Source organism: Engystomops pustulosus, chromosome 1 (assembly GCF_040894005.1).
Source record: "Engystomops pustulosus chromosome 1, aEngPut4.maternal, whole genome shotgun sequence".
NCBI lineage: Eukaryota > Metazoa > Chordata > Amphibia > Anura > Leptodactylidae > Engystomops > Engystomops pustulosus.
The window spans coordinates 15,624,262-15,651,771 of record NC_092411.1 but is presented as its reverse complement, the minus strand read 5'-3'; the positions used below and the strand labels follow the sequence as shown (position 1 = coordinate 15,651,771).

Below are 27,510 nucleotides of genomic sequence, written 5' to 3'. Positions count from 1 at the left end.
ACACACACTGCGGACTCCCAACACAGCACACACACACACACACACTGCGGACTCCCAACACAGCGCACACACACACACACACACACACACTGCGGACTCCCAACACAGCGCGCACACACACACACACACACTGCGGACTCCCAACACAGCGCGCACACACACACACACACACTGCGGACTCCCAACACAGCTCACACACACACACACTGCGGACTCCCAACACAGCACACACACACACACACACTGCGGACTCCCAACACAGCACACACACACACACACTGCGGACTCCCAACACAGCACACACACACACACACTGCGGACTCCCAACACAGCACACACACACACACACTGCGGACTCCCAACACAGCACACACACACACACACTGCGGACTCCCAACACAGCACTCACACACACACACTGCGGACTCCCAACACAGCACACACACACACACACACACACACTGCGGACTCCCAACACAGCACACACACACACACACTGCGGACTCCCAACACAGCACACACACACACACACTGCGGACTCCCAACACAGCACACACGCACACACTGCGGACTCACAACACAGCACACACTGCATACACAACACAGCACACACTGCATACACAACACAGCACACACTGCATACACAACACAGCACACACTGCACACACTCACAACACAGCACACACTCACAACACTGCACACACTCACAACACTGCACACACTCACAACACTGCACACACTCACAACACTGCACACACTCACAACACTGCACACACTCACAACACTGCACACACTCACAACACTGCACACACTCACAACACAGCACACACACAACCACAACACACACAACGTTGCACTCACACAACACTGCACACACTCACCCAGCACTGATCTTGGGTCCCGTCGATCACATAAATGCAGGCAGCTGCGGGCAGGTAGAGCAGGACGGAGAGCATCATCTTCGCAGCCCACAAGTCTCCCCCGGGGCCGGTGCACTTCGGGTCTCTCCAGCGCGCCCCTGACACTTTGTCACGTGTCCTGCTGAGCGGCCCGGCGCACGCTGCGATCGCGCTTCTGACATGTACCTCATTTGCAGCGCGCGCCGGGCCGCTCAGCCTGCGCGCTAGATGGAATAATTGCCATGCGTTCTTTTACGCATGGCAATTATTTTGGGGGGTAATGGCGCCTCATCACGCGTCTATGACGCGTGGTGAGGCGTTAATGCGACCTCTGGATGTACTGTTCTCCTGCCATTATATGGCTGTGATATAGTGTTCTCCTGCTGTTATATATGGCTGTGATATACTGTTCTCCTGCTGTTATATACGGCTGTGATGTACTGTTCTCCTGACGTTATATATGGCTGTGATATACTGTTCTCCTGCGGTTATATATGGCTGTGATATACTGTTCTCCTGCCGTTATATATGGCTGTGGTATACCGTTCTCCCGCGGTTATATATGGCTGTGATATACTGTTCTCCTGCCGCTATATATAGCTGTGATTTACTGTTCTCCTGCTGTTATTTATGGCTGTGATTTACTGTTCACCTGCTGTTATATATCACTGTGATAAACTGTTCTTCTGCCGTTATATATGGCTGTGATTTACTGTTCTCCTGCTGTTATATATGGCTGTGATACACTGTTCTCCTCCCGTTATATATGGCTGTGATATACTGTTCTCCTGCCGTTATATATGGCTGTGATATACGGTTCTCCTTCCGTTATATATGGCTGTGATACACTGTTCTCCTCCCGTTATATATGGCTGTGATATACAGTTTTCCTGCCATTATATATGGCTGTTATACTGTTCTCCTGTGCTCTGGAAGTTATATTATACCGTAATATGATATACCTCACTTTAAGAGTTATATTATACCTTACTATGATATACTTTACTCTGGAAGTTATATTACAGTGCACTCCAGCTGTTATATACTGCCAGTTAATGCTGCTGTTATATGCTGCTTTCATATACTGCTGTTGTATACTCCTGTTATATGCTGCTGTTATATGCTGCTGTTATATGCTTCTGTTATATGCTGCTGTCATATGCTGCTGTTATATGCTGTTCTCTACTCTTATATTCTGCTGTCATATACTGCCACTGCTGGTATATACTCCTGTTATATCAACATGGGGAGAGAAAAAGAACTGGACCGCACATCCACACATCACACAATGATCTAATGCCGCTAGGCTACATTATATAACGAACTTGAGGTTCTTAGTTACATTTTGATCAAATTGTATAAGCCCACCAACCACTTCACGGTGACCTCTTTATGGTGGGTCCCTACGCTATTTTGTGCAGCATCACATGGCGTCCACCCCCGCTGCAGCACAGCGCCGGCAGGGACCAAGACCCGGTTGCCCACCAGTACCCATACTGGCGGGCATAGCCCCCATGGCTCCGGGCCCAGGCCCCCACCAGCACCGCACCACAGAAGCGGCGGACGCCATGCAACACCGCACCATGTGAACAGGAAAAAAGGCTCACCATATGTGAACAGGTGTTAAACTCACCGTTCCATGTGGTCTCAGACACTGGCTGAGAGGAAGTAGGCGGCCCCTAAATGCAGTCTCCTGCTAATTTAAAAACACCTGGGTCGAATGGGGCGGAGTGCTGGTACCAGGAAAAACAAAATAAATGAAGGGATAGAATGTACTAAACCAAAATGGGGAGAGAAAAAGAACTGGACCGCACATCCACACATCACACAATGATCTAATGCCGCTAGGCTACATTATATAACGAACTCGAGGTTCTTAGTTACATTTTGATCAAATTGTATAAGCCCACCGACCACTTCACGGTGACCTCTTTATGGTGGGTCCCTACGCTATTTTGTGCAGCATCACATGGCGTCCACCCCCGCTGCAGCACAGCGCCGGCAGGGACCAAGACCCGGTTGCCCACCAGTACCCATACTGGCGGGCATAGCCCCCATGGCTCCGGGCCCAGGCCCCCATTCGACCCAGGTGTTTTTAAATTAGCAGGAGACTGCATTTAGGGGCCGCCTACTTCCTCTCAGCCAGTGTCTGAGACCACATGGAACGGTGAGTTTTACACCTGTTCACATATGGTGAGCCTTTTTTCCTGTTCACATGGTGCGGTGTTGCATGGCGTCCGCCGCTTCTGTGGTGCGGTGCTGGTGGGGGCCTGGGCCCGGAGCCATGGGGGCTATGCCCGCCAGTATGGGTACTGGGGGGCAACCGGGTCTTGGTCCCTGCCGGCGCTGTGCTGCAGCGGGGGTGGACGCCATGTGATGCTGCACAAAATAGCGTAGGGACCCACCATAAAGAGGTCACCGTGAAGTGGTTGGTGGGCTTATACAATTTGATCAAAATGTAACTAAGAACCTCGAGTTCGTTATATAATGTAGCCTAGCGGCATTAGATCATTGTGTGATGTGTGGATGTGCGGTCCAGTTCTTTTTCTCTCCCCATGTTGGTTACTCCTGTTATATGCTGCTGTTAAATACTGCTGTTATATGCTGCTGTTATATACTGCTGTTATATGCTGCTGTTATATACTGCTGTTATATGCTGTTTTCTACTGTTATACTCTGCTGTGCTGATTTACACTTATATTTTGTGTTTTGCATCTGTTGTGTTGCAATGCGGTGTGATATACTTTCATTGGGTAGTTATATAATGTACTTCACCAGTTGTATCCTGGCTGTTATATACTGTAATCCTCCTGTTGTATCCTGGCTGTTATATACTGTACTCCTCCTGTTGTATCCTGGCTGTTATATACTGTACTCCGCCTGTTGTATCCTGGCTGTTATATACTGTACTCCACCTGTTGTATCCTGGCTGTTATATACTGTACTCCGCCTGTTGTATCCTGGCTGTTATATACTGTACTCCATCTGTTGTATCCTGGCTGTTATATACTGTACTCCGCCTGTTGTATCCTGGCTGTTATATACTGTACTCCGCCTGTTGTATCCTGGCTGTTATATACTGTACTCCTCCTGTTGTATCCTGGCTGTAATATACTGTACAGTTGAATCCTGGCTGTGATATACTGTACTCCATCTGCTGTATTCTGGCTGTTATATACTGTACTCCTGTTGAATCCTGGCCATTATATACTGTACTCCACCTGTTGTATCCTGGCTGTTATATACTGTACTCCTGTTGTATACTGGCTGTGATATACTGTACTCCTCCTGTTGTATCCTGGCTGTTATATACTGTACTCATGTTGTATCCTGGCCGTTATATACTGTACTCCACCTATTGTATCCTGGCTGTTATATACTGTGCTACACTGGTTGTATCCTGGCTGTTATATACTGTACTCACTCTATTGTATCCTGGCTGTTATATACTGTACTACTCCTGTTGTATCCTGGCTGTTATATACTGTACTCCTCCAGTTGTAACCTGGCTGTTATATACTGTACTCCTCCTGTTGTATCCTGGCTGTTATATACTGTACTCCGCCTGTTGTATCCTGGCTGTTATATACTGTACTCCATCTGTTGTATACTGGCTGTTATATACTGTACTCCTGTTGTATCCTGGCTGTGATATACTGTACTACACCGGTTGTATCCTGGCTGTTATATACTGTACTCCACCTGTTGTATCCTGGCTGTTATATACTGTACTACACTGGTTGTATCCTGGCTGTTATATACTGTACTACACTCGTTGTATCCTGGCTGTTATATACTGTACTCCACCTGTTGTATCCTGGCTGTTATATACTGTACTCCTCCTGTTGTATCCTGGCTGTTATATACTGTACTCCAACTGTTGTATCCTGGCTGTTATATACTGTACTCCCCCTGTTGTATCCTAGCTGTTATATACTGTACTCCTCCTGTTGTAACCTGGCTGTTATATACTGTACTCCTCCTGTTGTATCCTGGCTGTTATATACTGTACTCCTTCTGTTGTATCCTGGCTGTTATATACTGTACTCCATCTATTGTATACTGGCTGTTATATACTGTACTCCTGTTGTATCCTGGCTGTGATATACTGTACTACACCGGTTGTATCCTGGCTGTTATATACTGTACTACACTTGTTGTATCCTGGCTGTTATATACTGTACTCCATCTGTTGTATCCTGGCTGTTATATACTGTACTCCACCTGTTGTATCCTGGCTTTTATATACTGTACTCCAACTGTTGTATCCTGGCTGTTATATACTGTACTCCCCCTGTTGTATCCTAGCTGTTATATACTGTACTCCTCCTGTTGTTTCCTGGCTGTTATATACTGTACTCCACCTATTGTATCCTGGCTGTTATATACTGTACTCCTCCTGCTGTATTCTGGCTGTTATATACTGTATTCCTGTTGTATCCTGGCCGTTATATACTGTACTCCTCCTGTTGTATCCTGGCTGTTATATACTGTACTTCTCCTGTTGTATCCTGGCCGTTATATACTGTACTCCGCTTGTTGTTTCCTGGCTATTACATACTGTACTCCGCTCGTTGTAACCTGGCTATTATATACTGTACTCCTCTTGTTGTATCCTGGCTGTTATATACTGTACTTCACCTGTTGTATCCTGGCTGTTATATACTGTACTCCTCCTGTTGTATCCTGGCTGTTATATACTGTACTCCTCCTGTTGTATCCTGGCTGTTATATACTGTACTCCTCCTGTTGTATCCTGGCTGTTATATACTGTACTCCTCCTGTTGTATCCTGGCTTTTATATACTATACCCCACCTGTTGTATCCTGGCTGTTATAAACTGTGCTCCACCTGCTGTATCCTGGCTGTTATATACTCTACTCCTCCGGTTGTATCCTGGCTGTTATATACTGTACTCCTCCGGTTGTATCCTGGCTGTTATATACTGTACTCCTCCTGTTGTATCCTGGCTGTTATAAACTGTGCTCCACCTGCTGTATCCTGGCTGTTATATACTGTACTCCTCCGGTTGTATCCTGGCTGTTATATACTATACTCCACCTGTTGTACCCTGGCTGTTATAAACTGTGCTCCACCTGCTGTATCCGGGATGTTATATACTGTACTCCTCCGGTTGTATCCTGGCTGTTATATACTGTACTCCTCCTGTTGTATCCTGGCTGTTATATACTGTACTTCTCCTGTTGTATCCTGGCTGTTATATACTGTACTCCTCCTGTTGTATCCTGGCTGTTATATACTGTACTCCTCCTGTTGTATCCTGGCTGTTATATACTGTACTCCTCCTGTTGTATCCTGGCTGTTATATACGGTACTCCTCCTGTTGTTTCCTGGCTGTTATATACTGTACTACGACGGTTGTATCCTGGCTGTTATATACTTTACTCCTCCTGTTGTATCCTGGCTGTTATATACTGTACTCCTCCTGTTGTATCCTGGCTGTTATATACTGTACTTCACCTGTTGTTTCCTGGCTGTTAAATACTGTACTCCTCCTGTTGTATCCTGGCTGTTATATACTGTACTCCTGTTGCTTCCTGGCTGCTATATACTGTACTTCACCGGTTGTATCCTGGCTGTTATATACTGTACTCCCTCTATTGTATCCTGGCTGTTATATACGGAACTCCTACTGTCGTATCCTGGCTGCTATATACTGTACTTCTTCTATTGTATCCTGGCTGTTATATAATGTACTCCCTCTATTGTATCCTGGCTGTTATATACTGTACTTCTTCTATTGTATCCTGACTGTTATATACTGTACTCCACCTGTTGTATCCTGGCTGTTATATACTGTACTCCTCCTGTTGTAGCCTTGCTGTTATATACTGTACTCCTGTTGTTTCCTGGCTGTTATATACTGTACTTCACCGGTTGTATCCTGGCTGTTATATACTGTAATCCTCCTGTTGTATCCTGGCTGTTATATACTGTACTCCTCCTGTTGTATCCTGGCTGTTATATACTGTACTTCGCTTGTTGTATCCTGGCTGTTATATACTGTACTCCTCCTGTTGTATCCTGGCTGTTATATACTGTACTCCTCCTGTTGTATCCTGGCTGTTATATACTGTACTCCACCTGTTGTATCCTAGCTGTTATATACTGTACTCCGCTTGTTGTATCCTGGCTATTATATACTGTACTCCTCCTGTTGTATCCTGGCTGTTATATACTGTACTCCACCTATTGTATCCTGGCCGTTATATACTGTAATCCACCTGTTGTATCCTGGCTGTTATATACTGTACTCCATCTGTTGTATCCTGGCTGTTTTATACTGTACTCCTCCTGTTGTATCCTGGCTGTTATATACTGTACTCCACCTGTTGTATCCTGGCTGTTATATACTGTACTACACCGGTTGTATCCAGGCTGTTATATACTGTACTCTTCCTGTTGTATCCTGGCTGTTATGTTCTGTACTCTGCCTGTTGTATCCTAGCTGTTATATACTGTACTCCTCCTGTTGTATCCTGGCTGTTATATACTGTACTCCACCTGTTGTATCCTGGCTGTTATATACTGTACTCCTCCTGTTGTATCCTTGCTGTTGTATACTGTACTCCTCCTGTTGTATCCTGGCTGTTATATACTGTACTACACCGGTTGTATCCTGGCTGTTATATACTGTTCTCTTCCTGTTGTATCCTGGCTGTTATATTCTGTACTCTGCCTGTTGTATCCTAGTTGTTATATACTGTACTCCTCCTGTTGTATCCTGGCTGTTATAAACTGTACTACACCGGTTGTATCCTGGCTGTTATATACTGTACTCCTCCTGTTGTATCCTGGCTGTTATATACTATACTACACTGGTTGTATCCTGGCTGTAATATACTGTACTCCACCTGTTGTATCCTGGATGTTATATTCTGTACTCCGCCTGTTGTATCCTGGCTGTTATATACTGTACTCTTTTTGTATCCTGGTTGTTATATACTCTACTCCACCTGTTGTATCCTGGCTGTTACATACTGTACTCCCTCTATTGTATCCTGGCTGTTATATACTGTACTACAACTGTTGTATCCTGGCTGTTATATACTGTACTCTACCTGTTGTAGCCTGGCTGTTATATACTGTACTCCTGTTGTTTCCTGGCTGTTATATACTGTACTCCACCTGTTGTATCCTGGCTGTTATATACTGTACTTCACCTGTTGTAGCCTTGCTGTTATATACTGTACTCCTGTTGTTTCCTGGCTGTTATATACTGTACTCCACCTGTTGTATGCTGGCTGTTATATACTGTACTCCACCTGTTGTATCCTGGCTGTTATATACTGTACTCCGCTTGTTGTATCCTGGCTGTTATATACTGTACTCCTCCTGTTGTATCCTGGCTGTTATATACTGTACTCCTCCTGTTGTATCCTGGCTGTTATATACTGTACTCCTGTTGTTTCCTGGCCGTTATATACTGTACTTCACCGGTTGTATCCTGGCTGTTATATACTGTACTCCTCCTGTTGTATCCTGGCTGTTATATACTGTACTCCTCCTGTTGTATCCTTGCTGTTGTATACTGTACTCCACCTGTTGTATCCTGGCCGTTATATACTGTACTCCATCTGTTGTATCCTGGCTGTTATATACTGTACTCCTCCTGGTGTATCCTGGCTGTTATAAACTTAACTCCACCTGTTGTATCTTGGCTGTTATATACTGTACTCCACCTGTTGTATCCTGGCTGTTATATACTGTACTTCGATTGTTGTATCCTGGCTGTTATATACTGTACTCCTCCTGTTGTATCCTGGCTGTTATATACTGTACTCCACCTGTTGTATCCTGGCTGTTATATACTGTACTCCGCTTGTTGTATCCTGGCTATTATATACTGTACTCCTCCTATTGTATCCTGGCTGTTATATACTGTACTCTTCCTGTTGTATCCTGGCTGTTATATTCTGTACTCTGCCTGTTGTATCCTAGCTGTTATATACTGTACTCCATCTGTTGTAGCCTGGCTGTTATATACTGTACTCCTCCTGTTGTATCCTGGCTGTTATAAACTGTACTACACCGGTTGTATCCTGGATGTTATATAATGTATTCCTCCTGTTGTATCCTGGCTGTTATATACTGTACTACATTGGTTGTATCCTGGCTGTAATATACTGTACTCCACCTGTTGTATCCTGGATGTTATATTCTGTACTCCGCCTGTTGTATCCTGGCTGTTATATACTGTACTCCGCTTGTTGTATCCTGGCTGTTATATACTGTACTCCTTTTGTATCCTGGCTGTTATATACTGTACTCCACCTGTTGTATCCTGCCTGTTACATACTGTACTCCCTCTATTGTATCCTGGCTGTTATATACTGTACTCCACCTATTGTATCCTGGCTGTTATATACTGTACTTCTTCTATTGTATCTTGGCTGTTATACACTGTACTCCTGTTTTATCCTGGCTGTTATATACTGTACTTCACCTGTTGTATCCTGGCTGTTATATACTGTACTCTACCTATTGTAGCCTGGCTGTTATATACTGTACTCCTGTTGTTTCCTGGCTGTTATATACTGTACTTCACCTGTTGTATCCTGGCTGTTATATACTGTACTTCTTCTATTGTATCCTGGCTGTTATATACTGTACTCCTCCTGTTGTAGCCTGGCTGTTATATACTGTACTCCTGTTGTTTCCTGGCTGTTATATACTGTATTTTACCGGTTGTATCCTGGCTGTTATATACTGTACTACTCCTGTTGTATCCTGGCTGTTATATACTGTACTCCTCCTGTTGTATCCTTGCTGTTGTATACTGTACTCCACCTGTTGTATCCTGGCCGTTATATACTGTACTCCACCGGTTGTATCCTGGCTGTTATATACTGTACTCCATCTGTTGTATCCTGGCTGTTATATACTGTACTCCTCCTGTTGTATCCTGGCTGTTATATACTGTACTCCACCTGTTGTATCCTGGCTGTTATATACTGTACTCCACCTGTTGTAGCCTGGCTGTTATATACTGTACTCCTGTTGTTTCCTGGCTGTTATATACTGTATTTCACCGGTTGTATCCTGGCTGTTATATACTGTACTACTCCTGTTGTATCCTGGCTGTTATATACTGTACTCCTCCTGTTGTATCCTTGCTGTTGTATACTGTACTCCTCCTGTTGTATCCTGGCTGTTATATACTGTACTCCTCCTGTTGTATCCTGGCTGTTATATACTGTACTCCTCCTGTTGTATCCTGGCTGTTATATACTTTACTCCACCTGTTGTATCCTGGCTGTTATATACTGTACTCAGCTTGTTGTATCCTGTCTATTATATACTGTACTCCTCCTGTTGTATCCTGGCTGTTATATACTGTACTCCTCCTGTTGTATCCTGGCTTTTATATACTGTACTCCACCTGTTGTATCCTGGCTGTTATATACTGTACTCCACCTGTTGTAGCCTGGCTGTTATATACTGTACTCCTGTTGTTTCCTGGCTGTTATATACTGTATTTTACCGGTTGTATCCTGGCTGTTATATACTGTACTCCTCCTGTTGTATCCTGGCTGTTATATACTGTACTCCACCTGTTGTATCCTGGCTGTTATATACTGTACTCAGCTTGTTGTATCCTGTCTATTATATACTGTACTCAGCTTGTTGTATCCTGTCTATTATATACTGTACTCCTCCTGTTGTATCCTGGCTGTTAAATACTGTACTCCTCCTGTTGTATCCTGGATGTTATATTCTGTACTCTGCCTGTTGCATCCTGGCTTTTATATACTGTGCTCCGCTTGTTGTATCCTGGCTGTTATATACTGTACTCCTCCTGTTGTATCCTGGCTGTTATATACTGTACTACACCGGTTGTATCCTGGCTGTTATATACTGTACTACGACGGTTGTATCCTGGCTGTTATATACTGTACTCCTCCTGTTATATCCTGGCTGTTATACACTGTACTACACTGGTTGTATCCTGGCTGTTATATACTGTACTCCACCTGTTGTATTCTGGCTGTTATATACTGTACTCTTTCTGTTGTATCCTGGCTGTTATATTCTGTACTCCGCCTGTTGTATCCTGGCTGTTATATACTGTACTTCACCTGTTGTATCCTGGCTGTTATATACTGTACTCCTCCTGTTATATCCTGGCTGTTATATACTGTACTCCTACTGTTGTATCCTTGCTGTTGTATACTGTACTCTTTCTGTTGTATCCTGGCTGTTATATTCTGTACTCCGCCTGTTGTATCCTGGCTGTTATATACTGTACTCCTCCTGTTGTATCCTGGCTGTTATAAACTGTACTACACCGGTTGTATCCTGGCTGTTATATACTGTACTCCTTCTGTTGTATCCTGGCTGTTATATTCTGTACTCCGCCTGTTGTATCCTGGCTGTTATATACTGTACTCCTTTAGTATCTTGGCTGTGATATACTGTACTCCATCTATTGTATCCTGGCTGTTATATACTGTACTTCATCTGTTGTATCCTGTCTATTATATACTGTACTCAGCTTGTTGTATCCTGTCTATTATATACTGTACTCCTCCTGTTGTATCCTGGCTGTTAAATACTGTACTCCTCCTGTTGTATCCTGGATGTTATATTCTGTACTCTGCCTGTTGCATCCTGGCTTTTATATACTGTGCTCCGCTTGTTGTATCCTGGCTGTTATATACTGTACTCCTCCTGTTGTATCCTGGCTGTTATATACTGTACTACACCGGTTGTATCCTGGCTGTTATATACTGTACTACGACGGTTGTATCCTGGCTGTTATATACTGTACTCCTCCTGTTATATCCTGGCTGTTATACACTGTACTACACTGGTTGTATCCTGGCTGTTATATACTGTACTCCACCTGTTGTATTCTGGCTGTTATATACTGTACTCTTTCTGTTGTATCCTGGCTGTTATATTCTGTACTCCGCCTGTTGTATCCTGGCTGTTATATACTGTACTTCACCTGTTGTATCCTGGCTGTTATATACTGTACTCCTCCTGTTATATCCTGGCTGTTATATACTGTACTCCTACTGTTGTATCCTTGCTGTTGTATACTGTACTCTTTCTGTTGTATCCTGGCTGTTATATTCTGTACTCCGCCTGTTGTATCCTGGCTGTTATATACTGTACTCCTCCTGTTGTATCCTGGCTGTTATAAACTGTACTACACCGGTTGTATCCTGGCTGTTATATACTGTACTCCTTCTGTTGTATCCTGGCTGTTATATTCTGTACTCCGCCTGTTGTATCCTGGCTGTTATATACTGTACTCCTTTAGTATCTTGGCTGTGATATACTGTACTCCATCTATTGTATCCTGGCTGTTATATACTGTACTTCATCTGTTGTATCCTGGCTGTTATATACTGTACTCCTTTTGTTTCCTGGCTGTTATATACTGTACTTCACCTGTTGTATCCTGGCTATTATATACTGTACTTCTTCTATTGTATCCTGGCTGTTATATACTGCACTCCCTCTATTGTATCCTGGCTCTTATATACTGTACTCCACCTGTTGTATCCTGGCTGTTATATACTGTACTTCTTCTCTTGTATCCTGGCTGTTATATACTGTACTTCACCTGTTGTATCCTGGCTGTTATATACTGTACTCCTCCTGTTGTATCCTGGCTGTTATATACTGTACTCCACCTGTTGTATCCTGGCTGTTATACACTGTACTCCTCCTGTTGTATCCTGGCTGTTATATACTGTACTCCACCTGTTGTATCCTGGCTGTTATATACTGTTCTCCTCCTGATGTATCCTGGTTGTTATATACTGTACTCCACCTGTTGTATCCTGGCTGTTATATACTGTACTTCTTCTCTTGTATCCTGGCTGTTATATACTGTACTTCACCTGTTGTATCCTGGCTGTTATATACTGTACTCCTCCTGTTGTATCCTGGCTGTTATATACTGTACTCCACCTGTTGTATCCTGGCTGTTATACACTGTACTCCTCCTGTTGTATCCTGGCTGTTATATACTGTACTCCACCTGTTGTATCCTGGCTGTTATATACTGTACTCCACCTGTTGTATCCTGGCTGTTATATACTGTACTCCACCTGTTGTATCCTGGCTGTTATATACTGTTCTCCTCCTGATGTATCCTGGTTGTTATATACTGTTCTCCTCCTGTTGTATTCTGGCTGTTATATACTGTACTTCTCCTGTTGTATTCTGGCTGTTATATACTGTACTCCGCCTGTTGTATCCTGGCTGTTATATACTGTACGCCGCCTGTTGTATCCTGGCTGTTATATACTGTACTCCTCTGTTGTTTTCTGGCTTTTATATACTTTACTACTCCTGTTGTATCCTGGCTGTTATATACTGTAACAATAAAAAAATAATGGAAAACAGCTCACCCCACAGCGATCCTGTTCAGCCTCTAGGTATGAGTAAGGACTAGGCTGCGATAGTCTAAAACGCGTTACCGCAAGCTCTGTTTTTTTTGTGTCATTGTCTAGAGTGTATCCATGTTCGTTTCCCTTGCACTTGCAAGTGCTTTTTCAACCTGGATTTAATAAATTCTTTTTTGATACTTTTTAAGCCACTTGGAATCTTCACCTGTTTCTGCTGGAGCCCCTCCTCTGTTTCCTTGTTCTTGTATTATATACTGTACTCCTCCTGTTGTATCCTGGCTGTTATATCTGTACTACACCGGTTGTATTCTGGCTGTTATATACTGTACTCCATCTGTTGTTTTTGTATATCCCTGTATTATTATTATTATTATTATTATTATTATTATTATTATCAGGGCCGGAATAAAGGAGGGGCTCCTGGGACTCAAGCCCCGGGGCCCCCACCAATTTTTTTACTTTTTAAGGGGCCCCCAAAAATTATTGACAGTCAATACATTGAATACATTTTACTCTGGTTGCTATATAGGCTGCAAGAATAATGTCCTATATTCTGACTTCTATATACTGTACAGAGGTGAATACTGTAATCTGGCTGTTATATATATATATATAGTTCATTAGTACATGATGACTGGTATATACTTAGCTAATATACTGTACTCTGCTTGTTACATATACTGATATTAAGCAGTAATTGCTGCTTGTATATACTTGTATGATATAGTGTACTCTGGCTGTTACCTATTGCTGTGTAATATTGTTCTGTACACTGATGTTATTTTCCCTGCTGATATATTACACTAATAAACTGTACCTCCACAGTTAAGTGTCTTACTGTATCCTTGCTGTTATATGCAGCTGTGTATTCTGTATCTTTGCTGTTATATGTAGCTGTATATACTGTATCCTTGCTGTTATATGTAGCTGTATGTACTGTATCCCTGCTGTTATATATAGCTGTATATACTGTATATTTGCTGTTATATGCAGCTGTATGTACTATATCCTTGCTGTTATATGCAGCTGTATATACTGTATCTTTGCTGTTATATGCAGCTGTATGTACTGTATATTTGCTGTTATATGTAGCTGTATATACTGTATCCCTACTGTTATATGTAGCTGTCCTGTACCATGACTCTTGTATCCTGCTGGGATATACTGTACCACTGTGATATATGGTGTCTTTGCTGTTATATACTCCTGTGATGTACTGTACACTTGCTGGTGTATACCACAGTGATCTATTATATCCTTGCTGTTATATCACAGCATAATATACTGAATTCTTTACTACTGGAATAATATACTGTATCCTTGCTGATATATATTGCTGTTATATACTGTATCATTGCTGTTATATACAGCTGTTCTGTACTATGACTGTTGTATATTGCTGGGATACAGCATACTCCAGTGATATACTGCATCCTCACTGATATATTTCAGTTATATTCTGTGTCTTTGCTGTTATATACAGCTGTGCTGTACTATGACTGTTGTATACTGCTGGAACATTCGGCGGCTGTATTCCAGCTGTCATATACCACTGTGATACACAGTGTCCCTGCTGTTATATACTTCTGTGGTGTACTGTATACTTGCTGTTATACATTCCTGTAATATACTGACTATCTTTGCTATTATATAAAGCTTTGCTGTACTATGACTGTTGTATACTGCTGGGATATACTGTACTTCAGCTATCATATACCACTATGATATGCAGTGTCCCTGCTGTTATATACTTCTGTGATGTACTGCACACTTGCTGTTATATATTCCTGTAATATACTGTATCTTTGCTTTTATATAAAGCTGTGCTGTACAATGACTGTTGTATACTGCTGGGATATGCTGTACTCCAGCTGCTGTATACTACTATGATATATTGTATTTTTGGTAGCCAGGCTGTTACATAGTATGAGATATCATACTATTTAATTTCTTCTACAGCTATATGTTCACATCCTCGCCTCTACAATTCTGGCTTTTCCTACAATTCGTAGCTCTTTGTATCCTGGTGCTGGCTACTTTGCCATTTCCTTCTTTTGCTTTACAATGACAACCTCGACTCGTAGGTCCCATGATCTCATACTGGGAGGAACCGCACTGCTGGACCAGGAACGTCTCTACAGCAAAGCACAGCACACTGCCAGCCAAGTGCCCCACTGCCCTGCCCATTGGGGTAGGGGGCAACATTTCTCCATATGTATAAAGAAAATCACTGCGTGGGTGGGATGGCACATCATGCCTTTTTTATCGCCCAGCCTTTGTTTATCCTACTCTAGCCGTGCCAAAATCTTAGTGTCTCTTGGAACTTACAGAACCAACAGGAACACAATACATAAGTATAAATGTTACCAAAGTATAAATCATATGTATTAAACCTCATTGTGAAGTAACACATATCACACCACAATACACTACAATGTGTAACCCCAGACCCTCGCACTGCATTTCTCTCTTAGTCTCTGTTAAAATCCTGTTCCTGTTCTTAGCTGAAAGGAGTGGCACCCAGTGTGGTCTTCTGCTGCTGTAGCCCATCTGCCTCAAAGTTGGACGTACTGTGCGTTCAGAGATGCTCTTCTGCCTACCTTGGTTGTAATGGGTGGTGATTTGAGTCACTGTTGCCTTTCTATCAGCTCGAACCAGTCTGCCCATTCTCCTCTGACCTCTGGCATCAACAAGGCATTTCCGCCCACAGAACTGCCGCTCACTGGATGTTTTTTCTTTTTCGGACCATTCTCTGTAAACCCTAGAGATGGTTGTGCGTGAAAATCCCAGTAGATCAGCAGTTCCTGAAATACTCAGACCAGCCCTTCTGGCACCAACAACCATGCCACGTTCAAAGGCCTCAAATCACCTTTCTTCCCCATACTGATGCTCGGTTTGAACTGCAGGAGATTGTCTTGACCATGTCTACATGCCTAAATGCACTGAGTTGCCGCCATGTGATTGGCTGATTAGAAATTAAGTGTTAACAAGCAGTTGGACTGGTGTACCTAATAAAGTGGCCGGTGAGTGTATATTCTTCTTGTTATATATGGTCAGTGCAGTTTCCTTTGGGCAGATATTATCTACAAAAGGTTTTCCAGGAATCTTGGAAAAATCCAAGGGTGCAAGGGTGACAAATGGCTCTGAATCCAGATGCCTGCTGGTCCTCAGCACAGATTGCTCAGGCAGAAGTTCCTGGGGTCATACGACACCATTTGGGCAATCGGTGGTCTCCGTAGATGATGAAGTCACTTGTGATGATACAACAATGGTCATTTTGGGATAAGACTTTTTGGGCTGATGGATGTTGGAGAGCACCTTGACCAATCAGCAGATCTCTGTTGCCTCTGGTGCAAGAGTGAAAGAATCCAGAAGTAAAAAGTTGCCTTGGTACCAATCCAATTAGTTATCAATTTTCCCAAACCTTTGGTAGATTCAAGAACCATTGACTATGGGAAAGGATAACTTAGTGTAAGGAAGAACATCTCTTCAACCTTGTGAAAGTCCATCTATCTGCCTCCATGATGTCTACCAGGTCCACTCCCCATATCCAAGGTCCTTGGATCTTTGACCCAACTAAGGGCCCCAACTTTTCCCAGTTTAGTCATGTCTTCAACCTGCAAGAACTTGAAAGGGGTTGACCTCTGTATATCATACTTACCTTTCAGGACAACCTGGGAAAGTCTGATTTGGACTGAATTTGTTCATCCCAAAATTAATTTTTATGAATCTATGAAGTTATTATAAAATGCATTGAAGGGGTTTTTACTTTTTTTCTGTACTTTGAGTTCCAAAAAAAGAAATTCCTATTATTTTTTAAATTTTTTTGTTACATTTCTGCACGTTCCAGCTTGGCCTTGGCCTCTGCAATCAAAATTCACGAATCCCCCTCCCCCACCAGCCTTCTCAGGGTAAAATGGTCTCTTTGTGTCCCAAAGCAGCTCAGGAACTTTGCAGCTGTTCAAGCTTTCCACCTGCATCCCACTGGGCCCGGTGTCTGGGGTGATGAAATGTGGTCCTAATCCCCGTGTTCACTGGGTGTCCGCAGCTCGGTGTGGATTGTATGGAGAGCTTTGTGTCTAGAGATTTGTCATCGTGGGTAATTTTCTTGGAAACTTTTTAGATCAGGTCATAAGCTAAATTTGAAAATATTGTTAAAACATTATTGATTTTTTTTTTATGTGAAAAGTTTCCAATATCAATACATCGATGTCCTATTTTCAGGTTAGGACATTTCTCCTCAGTAGGAACTTCTGTCCAATCACGAGAATCACAAGGTCACCTGCTAACAGGTGGGAGACCCAAGGGTCAAGCAGAGAACTATGAAACTTTGACGGCCCATCATAAGGATGTGTCCTCGGTGTTGTAGGGCTCTTGCACGTGAAATTGTTCCGGCTGTTCGGCCACCAGAGGGAACGTTCCTGCCCACTGTACTGTGTGCAGCCCATGGGATCCGGCCATCATACATCACCTTTACACGTGCTGTACATGTTCCTGTTCCCTTAGTCGGTGGAAACCCTAGTTGGATTATAGAAGGATCTAAGAATTTGTACCAGGATCTCTGAATCTGGTTATAGCCCAATTGGCCAAATACATATTTTTGTTAAAACTACCCTACTACAGAGAGATGGGCCCAGAGGAGTGTTCATACAAGGGAGGGTCAAGCCCCATCGGTGTGAGAACAAAGGATAAGTTACACCCATTCCTTCTTTTCCCTTGGCAAAAGCTGTTGAGACAGTTGAGATTCCCCTATGTATACAAGATAGTCATCCAGTCCCGTATAGTTTGGGCAATTTATGATGAAGGAATGGGGGGCCAATGAGGCTCGTCAAACCCAACGATAGAAAGAGTGGAGAATTTTATACCTGTATCAACAGTCAAATTTTTCTCTTTGACAGGAGGGTGAACATTAAAGTCATATACTCATGATTAAAGAAGACCTTTGACCTATACAGAATGCTATAGGACCTATCTCATGTGACCACTAGACCACTATACCCCTGATAAATTTGGTGTTTGTTTTTATAAAACGTTCAAAAGATACGGCCACTGGAATTTTTAATATCCATTGTCTCATACTTGCCAAGAGGGCGGTAACATATTAGTTAGAGACACACCCCAGAGGAATTAAAAGGTTACACCCTCTTGTCTAATATGTGCTACTTCACCTATAAACTTCGGGGGTCATGTTTTCTTGAAAGGTCTGATTTTTATAAAAGGAGTAACAAATTGATGTTTAAGGACACAGCGGCCATCACATGAGGTGTCATTCACTATTTTGTACCTGGTGACCTTGATAATGGGAAAAACTCTAATTTAAAGCTTAACTTAAAAAATGTTTAATTTTTTCCATGTTCTAGAATTCCCTCCTTCATAGTAAATAGCGGCAGCAACTACATGCGTTTGTTTTGTAACATGTTCTTTGTGCTGTAAGATCTTCTAATGTATCAGTTACACTATTCTGGAAGACAAATGTGGAAATGTGTGCAGATCTTATTTTTATTGCATTTATCAGGACAAAGCTCTATAATGGCACTACATGGTGTCACCTTTCCAAACTTTCCACACCTCCCCTTCTTCAGACCCTTAAATAATAATTCTTTACTTACATAGCGCCTACAGATTATGCAGCGCAGCACAAAGCATGTCAAATTGTTCCCTGTTCCCATGGGGCTCACAGTCCAAACAACCTAACAGTAGGTTTTGGAGTGTAGGAGGAAACCGGAGAACCCGGAGGAAACCCACGCAAACACAGAGAGAACATACAAACTCTTTGCACATGTTGACCTGGGTGAGATTTGAACCCAGGACCCCAGCGCTGTAAGGCAGAAGTGCTAACCACTCGGCCACCGTGCCGCCCTTAAAGCGGCTGAGTGTTTGATCGCCGGGGGTGCCATGAAATCAGGGTTCAATGTGAAAGAAGTGGTTCCATATCTGCTAATAAGTGATCCAATCTTTCCTCATAGGTTGTACATCTTTCCTCATGGGGGAGGATGAAGGGGTAAACCATCTTTCCTCAATGGTGTGTAAATCTTCCCTTATAGTGGGTATCAATTTTCATCATATATGCTACCATCCTTCCTCATGGGTGGTACCATCTTCTGCCATAGATGCTGCCATGTTTCCTCATGGGTGGTGCTATTTTATGAATGGGTCCTACCAGGGCTGGCGCCAGCACTGGGCGTGCCTGGGCAGCCCAGAGCTGTTGGGGTAGGGGGGGCACATAAGGCTGTACGTAATGAATCCATGGGGGCGAGGGGGACTGTATCTAATTTATCCTTAGGGTGTAAGGGGGGTTCTATATAAAATAACCATGACGGGACTGTTTGGTATAATAAACTAGGGCATATTGTAGGGAACAGGAGACTGTTTTAGTTTCTAAATTTAAAATGCTGCCTTGTGTGTTCACTAAAAAGGTCCCACTGAGGCTCTGTCACCCGGGGGCCTACTGAAGCCTGGAGCTGACCCTGGGTCCTACCATGTTTCCTCATGGGTGGTACCATCTTCTGCATGGATCATACCATGTTTCCTCATGATTGGCACCATCTACATTGGTGGTACCATTTTTCTTGATGTGTGATGGGTGGTACCATCTTTTCTCATGGGTGGTACCATCTTCTGCATGGGTTCTACCATGTTTCCTCATAGGTGGTGGCATCTTCTTGCAGGGTCCTAACTTTCTCATGGATGGTACCATCTTTACTCATTGGAGGTACCATCTTCTGCATGGGTGAAACCATTTTTCCTCATGGGTGGATCCCTCTTTCCCCATAAAACCAAAATAAGACTTCCTCTCTCCCTAAAGACAAAAACCAACTGGACCGAGATCAGTCCAAAATAAGGGGAACCATGCTGCAAATTTTCATCCTACTGAACTGGTTACTCCAATGACTCTGTGCTGCACCCTATTAGGACCATATGACTTGTAGGCCAAATACTGTTATTATTTGGTATATAATGGATCATTCCAGAATATTTTTGCCTATTTCAGTATGAGGAGGCCTATAGATCTATGTGCACCTTACCATAATGTAATGATGTGCATACAGTCCTAAGGTCATGTTCTCTACTTCCTACAAAGGTCCTCTGTCCAGGTCCAGGTCGTTTTTTATCTTTCTTGCTATCTCTTTATTTACCACCTATTCATCTTTTTGTTGCTGTTTCCTTGAAATAAGACTCAGTTTTTCTCCTTTTTATGATATGTGATACGCTGGTATCAGAGGTGGGATGAAAGGAGCTGGGCTGCAGCTTTCCAGCTCTTCTCCCCTGCCCTCCCTCCATCTTGTAGAAGTTTTTAATCTCCGTACCGTCGCCTCATCTATCCTGCTATTGTAATATGTGTTCCCTGCAGGTCATATCTGTCTCTCTTAGAATCCAGCCTGCCCTTTCCTCCAGCTCCTCGTGCTCCTCCACAGAACAAACAAGGTTTTCCAAAGCACCTGCACAGCCCCATAAAGCTCTAATCTAGACGCTCCCCCTTCACATGGGTTAAATATGGTTGGTGAGAGGCCCATTACTATCTGTCTTCTACAACCAAGCTTGGCAGAGAGCGGGCGCTCGAAAATCTGGAGCGGAGGAAAGTCTAAGAATCTTAAAGGAAAAGAGCGAGTGGGAAATATAACAGAAATGCATATGTGGAAACATGGAATGTTCCTATAGAATGAGGGGGGGTGGAATACTTGTCCAGTGATTGGATACAATGTATAGATAATAATAATTCTTTATTTATATAGCGCCCACAGATTACACAGAGCTTGTCACATCAGTCCCTGTCTCCAATGGGGCTCACAATCTAATCAACCTATCAGTATGTTTTGGAGGGTGGGAGAAAACCGGAGGACCCGGAGGAAACCCACACAAACATGGAGAGAACATGCAAACTCTTTACAGATGTTGTCCTGGGTGGGACTTGAACCCAGGTCCCCAGCGCTGCAAGGCTGTAGTGCTAACCACCTAGCTACTGTGCCGACCATTTTATAAGGTTTGTTGAAGGGAAGGGCACTATGGGGCAGATTTACTTACCCGGCCCATTTGCGATCCAGCGGCACGTTCTCTGCGCTGGATTCGGGTCCGGCCGGGATTCACTAAGGCAGTTCCTCCGCCGTTCACCAGGTGGCGCTGCTGCGCTGAAAAGCATCAGAACGCGCTGGAGTTCACCGGATCGGGCTTAGTGAAGGTAAGTGCAAGCTCCGCGACAGATTTTCCGTTTTTAAATGTGGCGGTTTTTCCTAATACGTCGGGTTTTCGTTCGGCCACGCCCCCCCCCCCCCCATTTCCGTCGCGTGCATGCCGGCGCCGATGCGCCACAATCCGATCGCAATTCAGGGAAAATCGCCGCTAATCGGAAATATTCGGGTAACACATCGAGAAAACGCGAATCGGGCCCTTAGTAAATGACCCCCTATATGTTGTAGCAACGTTGGACACTATGGGGCTCATTTACTAAGGGTCCGCGGACCGCACTATCGTTGGAATATCCAACGATTTACGATGTGTGCCGCATTTAGAAGGTCTTTTTGTCGCATTGGATTTTGGCGCATCGGCATTGCCGGCTTTCACGCAACACAAATCAGGTTGTGTGCCATCTTGCGATCTGACGGATTTGGACTAAACGCGGGATTTAACATTCAAAATTGTGTCGCAAGCCAAGCGCTTACATGCACCGGGAGGAAGATGGTGAACTCTGGCGGATCTCAGAGGGGAAGCGACACATGCAGGAATATGGACGCACGATCTTAGTGAATAGCGGCAGCTCCGAATCCTCGGCGGACAACGCACCTCGGGGATCACGACGGAGTGGCTAAGTTAATGTGCCCCTATCCTGTGATGTATGGTCACTGGCAGGGTACAATATGAATGTGCTTAGACAATTGTATAGATATTGTATATATTATTCATCTGACTTAGCAATGCTATATATGTTTACTGTGTGGTATTAGGTTGGATGTATCTGGGCACTATATGGCACTATCTGAGTCCTAATATGACCATCGGGGTGTATGTACCAGGGATACATGCTCTATGATATATGATGATAGATAGATAATGCTCTATGATATCTGGGTCTATATATCTGGGTACTATATGGCATTATCTGGGTCTGTGACCAGGACACTGTCTGGCACTTTCTGGCTCTATGTATATGGACACTATAGGCATCTGAATGTATATATCTGGGCACTATAAGACATTACTTACCCGGTCCATTCGCGCTCCAGCGGCGCGTTCTATGCGGTGGATTCGGGTCCGGCCGGGATCCACTAAGGTAGTTCCTCCGCCGTCCACCAGGTGGCGCTGCTGCGCTGAAGTCCGCCGAGGCTCGCTGGAATGCCCTGAAATTCACCGGCCTATTCCTGGGGAAGGTAAGTGCAGTTTTCGCGACACAATTTTTTTTTTAAATGCGGCGGTTTTTCCGAATCCGTCAGGTTTTCATTCGGCCACGCCCCCCGATTTCCGTCGCGTGCATGTCGGCACCGATGCGCCAAAATCCCATCGCGCGCGCCAAAATCCCGGGGCAATACAGGGAAAATCGGGAAACCGCGAATCGAGCCCTTAGTAAATGACCCCCACTGTGTGTGACCATTTTGGTTTATGTATCAGGACACTTTATAGCTCTGTCTGGCTTTATGTATCTGGGTCTATATATCTGGACACTGACTCTGTATAGCACTATCCAGGGGACAGTCTGGAACTTTCTTAGTCTTTCTATCCAGACAGTATCTGGGTCTGGGTACCAGGACACCGGCACTTTCTGGGTCTTTGTATATTGTTATTATCTGAGTCTATATTTCTTATTGTGTGTATCTGGACCATGTCTGGTACTGTCTGGGTCTATGTATACAGACACTGTATGGCACCATCTTAACACTGAAGAGCAATACTGGGGCTCATTTACTAAGGGTCTGAATCGTGCACTTTCGTCGGGTTTTTGGCGCACTCGATCGCATTTTGGTGCACCGGCGCCAGCTTTCATGCGACAGAAATCGGGGGGCATGGCCGTCGGAAAACCCGACGGATTCGGAAAAACCGCGATATTAAAAAAATGATTTGTGACGCAAGATCATGCACTCACATGCACCGGGAAGAAGAGGGTGAACTCCGGCGGACCTCGGCGCAGCAACGGGCGCACGATCTTACTGAATCCCGGCAGACCCAAATCCTCGTCAGAGAACGTGCCGCTGGATCGCGACTGGACCGGGTAAGTAAATGTGCCCCATTGTCTTCACAAACTGTTAATGGCCTTTGTACATAAGACTTACATAGATACTATATATCGGTGGAGGCTCCGGCCCCCTGATAAGTTCTGGCAGGCGGCTGCACTGTACTGCTCCGATGGGACAGTTCTACGCAAGGTCCGGTCAGGCCACTACAAATGAAACAAACGTTTCTATAAGGCGTTTAATCATTTTGCTCTGTGTAGTTGTAGAAGTTGTGGGACTTTCTGTCTCCTTCCTGGCATTATTCTTATTATTCTCTTCCTTGATTTACTGATATAATTGATGCTTGCCCCTCCCTGTGCCGCTCTGTGCCTCTAATTCATCCCAAATTCTAATTTTGTGCCTCCTAAAACCTTCTCCTGTCGCAGATCTTTCCGTGGCTCATCTTATTGAGCGTTTTCACGCTCTTTGTGGTTATTGTTACAACTTCCTCCCGAGACGTCTTTTTGTTTTATATTTTATATTACGGCTGCGGAGTGACTTTTATATTTTTATTGCCTCCTTGTTAAATCACATCAGGAAAAGTTGTTCCCATTTAGTGATTTTACCGTTTTCCGCTGCGCGGAGCTGCGTTAAGTCGCGTTGAGTTGTGTTAAGCAGCGTTCCACTAACCCTTTCATTGGAAATGCGCAGGGGTTGGGTTTTATGTCGTTTTAATAAAGCTGGAATTGTTGTGAAGTTGAATCATTAGGGTAATTTCCATTCCGGACTCGTTAGTTCTCTCTTCAGTCTTTCTAGTTGAATTCTAGTTGTTACATATTATTCTTCTTTTTCAGTTCAAAGATGATGTCTCTTAAAGGGATTGTCCAGGATGTAGTGTTGATGGCGGGTCCCTGCCCTCACAACAATCAACTGTTCGCTGTCCTGTAAAGAAAAGGACACTGAGCCAGAAACATTTGCCTTCTTGCCCCTTCATCGCTCAGAAGCTGCAGCTTCTTGGCTTCCTTCTAAATCCTGGCCAACCCCTTTAATAATAAGTCAACTACATGAGGCCTGGTCTTGTTTTGTTACTTTTTTGAGTGATTCCTATCAACTGATAAATATTGGAATGAAACTATAGTGATCATGGGCAAATGTGACTTAATTTTCAATATCTCTGCTTGCTGTTAGCAAATGAGAACTCCCTGATTACATTTAGAGGCAGGGACCCTGTACACAGCTAGTCCTGCTCTCAGCTGAGAAGTGGAGACAATAGTATCCAGTCTAGACGATGCTCTGTGAGCTAAACAGCCCGAACTCCAGCCTGATACATTGTAACAAACCAGCAGAGAGATCTGTGCAGCTGACAATATGTTAAGCTCACAGAGCATTGTCTAGACTAGATGACAGCCTATGTGTACATTTCAGCTGTATGGGTGGCAGGGCTGGCGCTAGTACTCGGCTTACCCAAGCAAGTGCCAGGGCCTGGAGCTGCTGGGGGGGGCCACATAAGGCTGTACATAAGGAATCTATGGGGTTGAGGGGGCTGTATCTAATGAATCCATAGGGGGTGAGGGGGCTTTATATAAAATAACCATGAGGAGGCTGTTTAGGATGATTAACTAGGGAATATTTTTGGGAACAGGAGACTGTTTTAGTGTCTGAATTTTTGATCCCGCCCCGTGAGTTCACTGCAAAGGGGCCCCCTGAGGCTATGTCGCCCAGGGGCCTACTGATACCTGGAGCCGACCCTGGTGGGTGGACACAAGTTAAACATACAAGACTTAAGGAATTCCATATTTTTTAAGGGGGAAATTCTCTTGAATTTCAGGTGGAAGATACAAGTGTTTTATGTAGACGGACTTGAAGGACTTGTTTTTCAGAAAGATAAAATACAATTGCGTCATTTATTGTACAAGGAGCCAAAAAAAAGAAACTTCCAAACCCTCCTCGGCCTGTTTATTAGACGGTCGGATGTCTGACACGCCGCGCTCTACGTTTGCTTCAAATACAATTTTGACTTGTTTGTGGCTTTCACAGAATCAATTGAAGCTCCGGTGTATATATCTGGCAGCTGCCGGCGCTCGGAGGGGAGAGAAATCTAATGCTTTGTGTATAATCCCCCGAGCCCAGCGCAATAAACTGTTTATCAAGTAAGTCGTCGATTTCTGCCACTTTAAAGCCGCTCGCGAGCTGTTCCTGATTTAAACACTACAGTTTAATAAAACAATTCCCAGAGCGACGCCGGAAAGTATGGATCTTATTCCTGATTTTATATTTTTGCCTCTTGGATGATTTCTATGTAAAACTCAAGATATTTCTTGGGAGATTTTTAACTTTCCTGTTATTATATATATATATAAAGATTAAGCAGAGCTGGAACTATCTATCTATCTATCTATCTATCTATCTCCTATCTATCTATCTATCTATCTATCTATCTATCTATCTATCTCATATCTATCTATCTATCTCATATCTATCTATCTATCTCCTATCTATCTATCTATCTCCTATCTATCTATCTATCTATCTATCTATCTCATATCTATCTATCTCATATCTATATCTATCTCATATCTATCTATCTATCTATCTATCTATCTATCTATCTATCTATCTATCTATCTATCTATCTCATATCTATCTATCTATCTCATATCTATCTATCTATCTCTCTCATATCTATCTATCTATCTATCTCATATCTATCTATCTCATATCTATCTCATATCTATCTATCTCATATCTATCTATCTCATATCTATCTCATATCTATCTATCTCATATCTATCTATCTATCTCATATCTATCTATCTCATATCTATCTATCTCATATCTATCTATCTATCTATCTATCTATCTATCTATCTCATATCTATCTATCTATCGATCTCATATCTATCTATCTATCTCTTATCTATCTAATATCTATCTATCTATCTATCTATCTATCTCATATCTATCTATCTATCTATCTATCTATCTATATCATATCTATCTATCTATCTATATCATATCTATCTATCTATCTCATATCTATTAATATATCTACTTTCTATCTAATATCTATCCATCTAGCTGTCTGTCTATCTATCACATTTCCTCACACTGCTGTGCTCTGTGCTTTCTGCAGCCAGTGCTAGGGATTGTCCCTGAAGAGATGTGTAATCAGACCTTTGTCAATGTTGTTAGTAGCTGCAGGACTGTGAAATATGGATTTATATCCCCAGGATTGTAGCTTTTCCAAGTGCACTGGGGGGCATTTCTTCACACTGCTGTGCTATGTACTCATTGCAACCAGTGTACGGGATTGTCCCTGGAGAGATGTGTAATCAGACCTTTGCGGATGTTGTCAGCAGCAGCAGGACTGCGAATATGGAGCCACATGTATCACTCGTTTTTTCTGTTGTTTTTGCGCCTTTTCATTCGGGCGCACCGTTTTTGTGCCATTTTTGTGATTAAACGCCAAACTAGCCGCGCAGCAAAAATAACCAGCTTTCCCTCATCTATCTTACCAATCCAGATGTTTTGATGCGCCTAATGATATTCATCACTTGCAACGTTTTCATTTAGGCGCAAAAATGGGCGCAAAAACACTCCAGCCCGAAGGTGGCGTTATCTGAGAAGAAAGCACTGAGCCCCTTTGCAGAACAGCTCATTTCTAGCAGCAAAGCTCAGCCAGACACTGGAACATATAATACAGACATGAGATACTCTGCAGACACTAGTACTGATCATACAGACATGAGATGCTCTGCAGACACTAGTACTGATCATACTGACATTAGATACTCTGCAGACACTAGTACAGATCATACAGACATTAGATACTCTGCAGACACTAGTACTGATCATACTGACATTAGATACTCTGCAGACACTAGTACAGATCATACAGACATTAGATGCTCTGCAGACACTAGTACTGATCATACAGACATGAGATGCTCTGCAGACACTAGTACTGATCATACAGACATTAGATACTCTGCAGACAGGAGCTGCAGACTCTATTTAAAGTTCATCACCTATTTACAAAACATTCTGCAAACTCCTGAGCTCAGAGCAAGACAGGACAGAACTTTG

At 43.3% G+C, this 27,510-nt stretch overlaps 1 protein-coding gene and 1 long non-coding RNA gene across 12 annotated transcripts in view; one reads left to right on the top strand and one right to left on the bottom strand.

Moving 5' to 3' along the window:
* Positions 1–27,510, top strand: part of LOC140117323 (transcription factor 4) — a 366,241-nt gene that overhangs the window by 59,328 nt on the left and 279,403 nt on the right. The gene's annotated exons all lie outside the window — the stretch shown is intronic.
* LOC140117365 (uncharacterized) overlaps positions 1–27,510 on the bottom strand; it is a 136,003-nt gene that overhangs the window by 91,555 nt on the left and 16,938 nt on the right. Inside the window, exon 2 of the long non-coding RNA XR_011853009.1 lies at positions 23,545–23,651. This is a non-coding gene — a long non-coding RNA (uncharacterized lncRNA). The remainder of the gene's footprint in view (positions 1–23,544; positions 23,652–27,510) is intronic.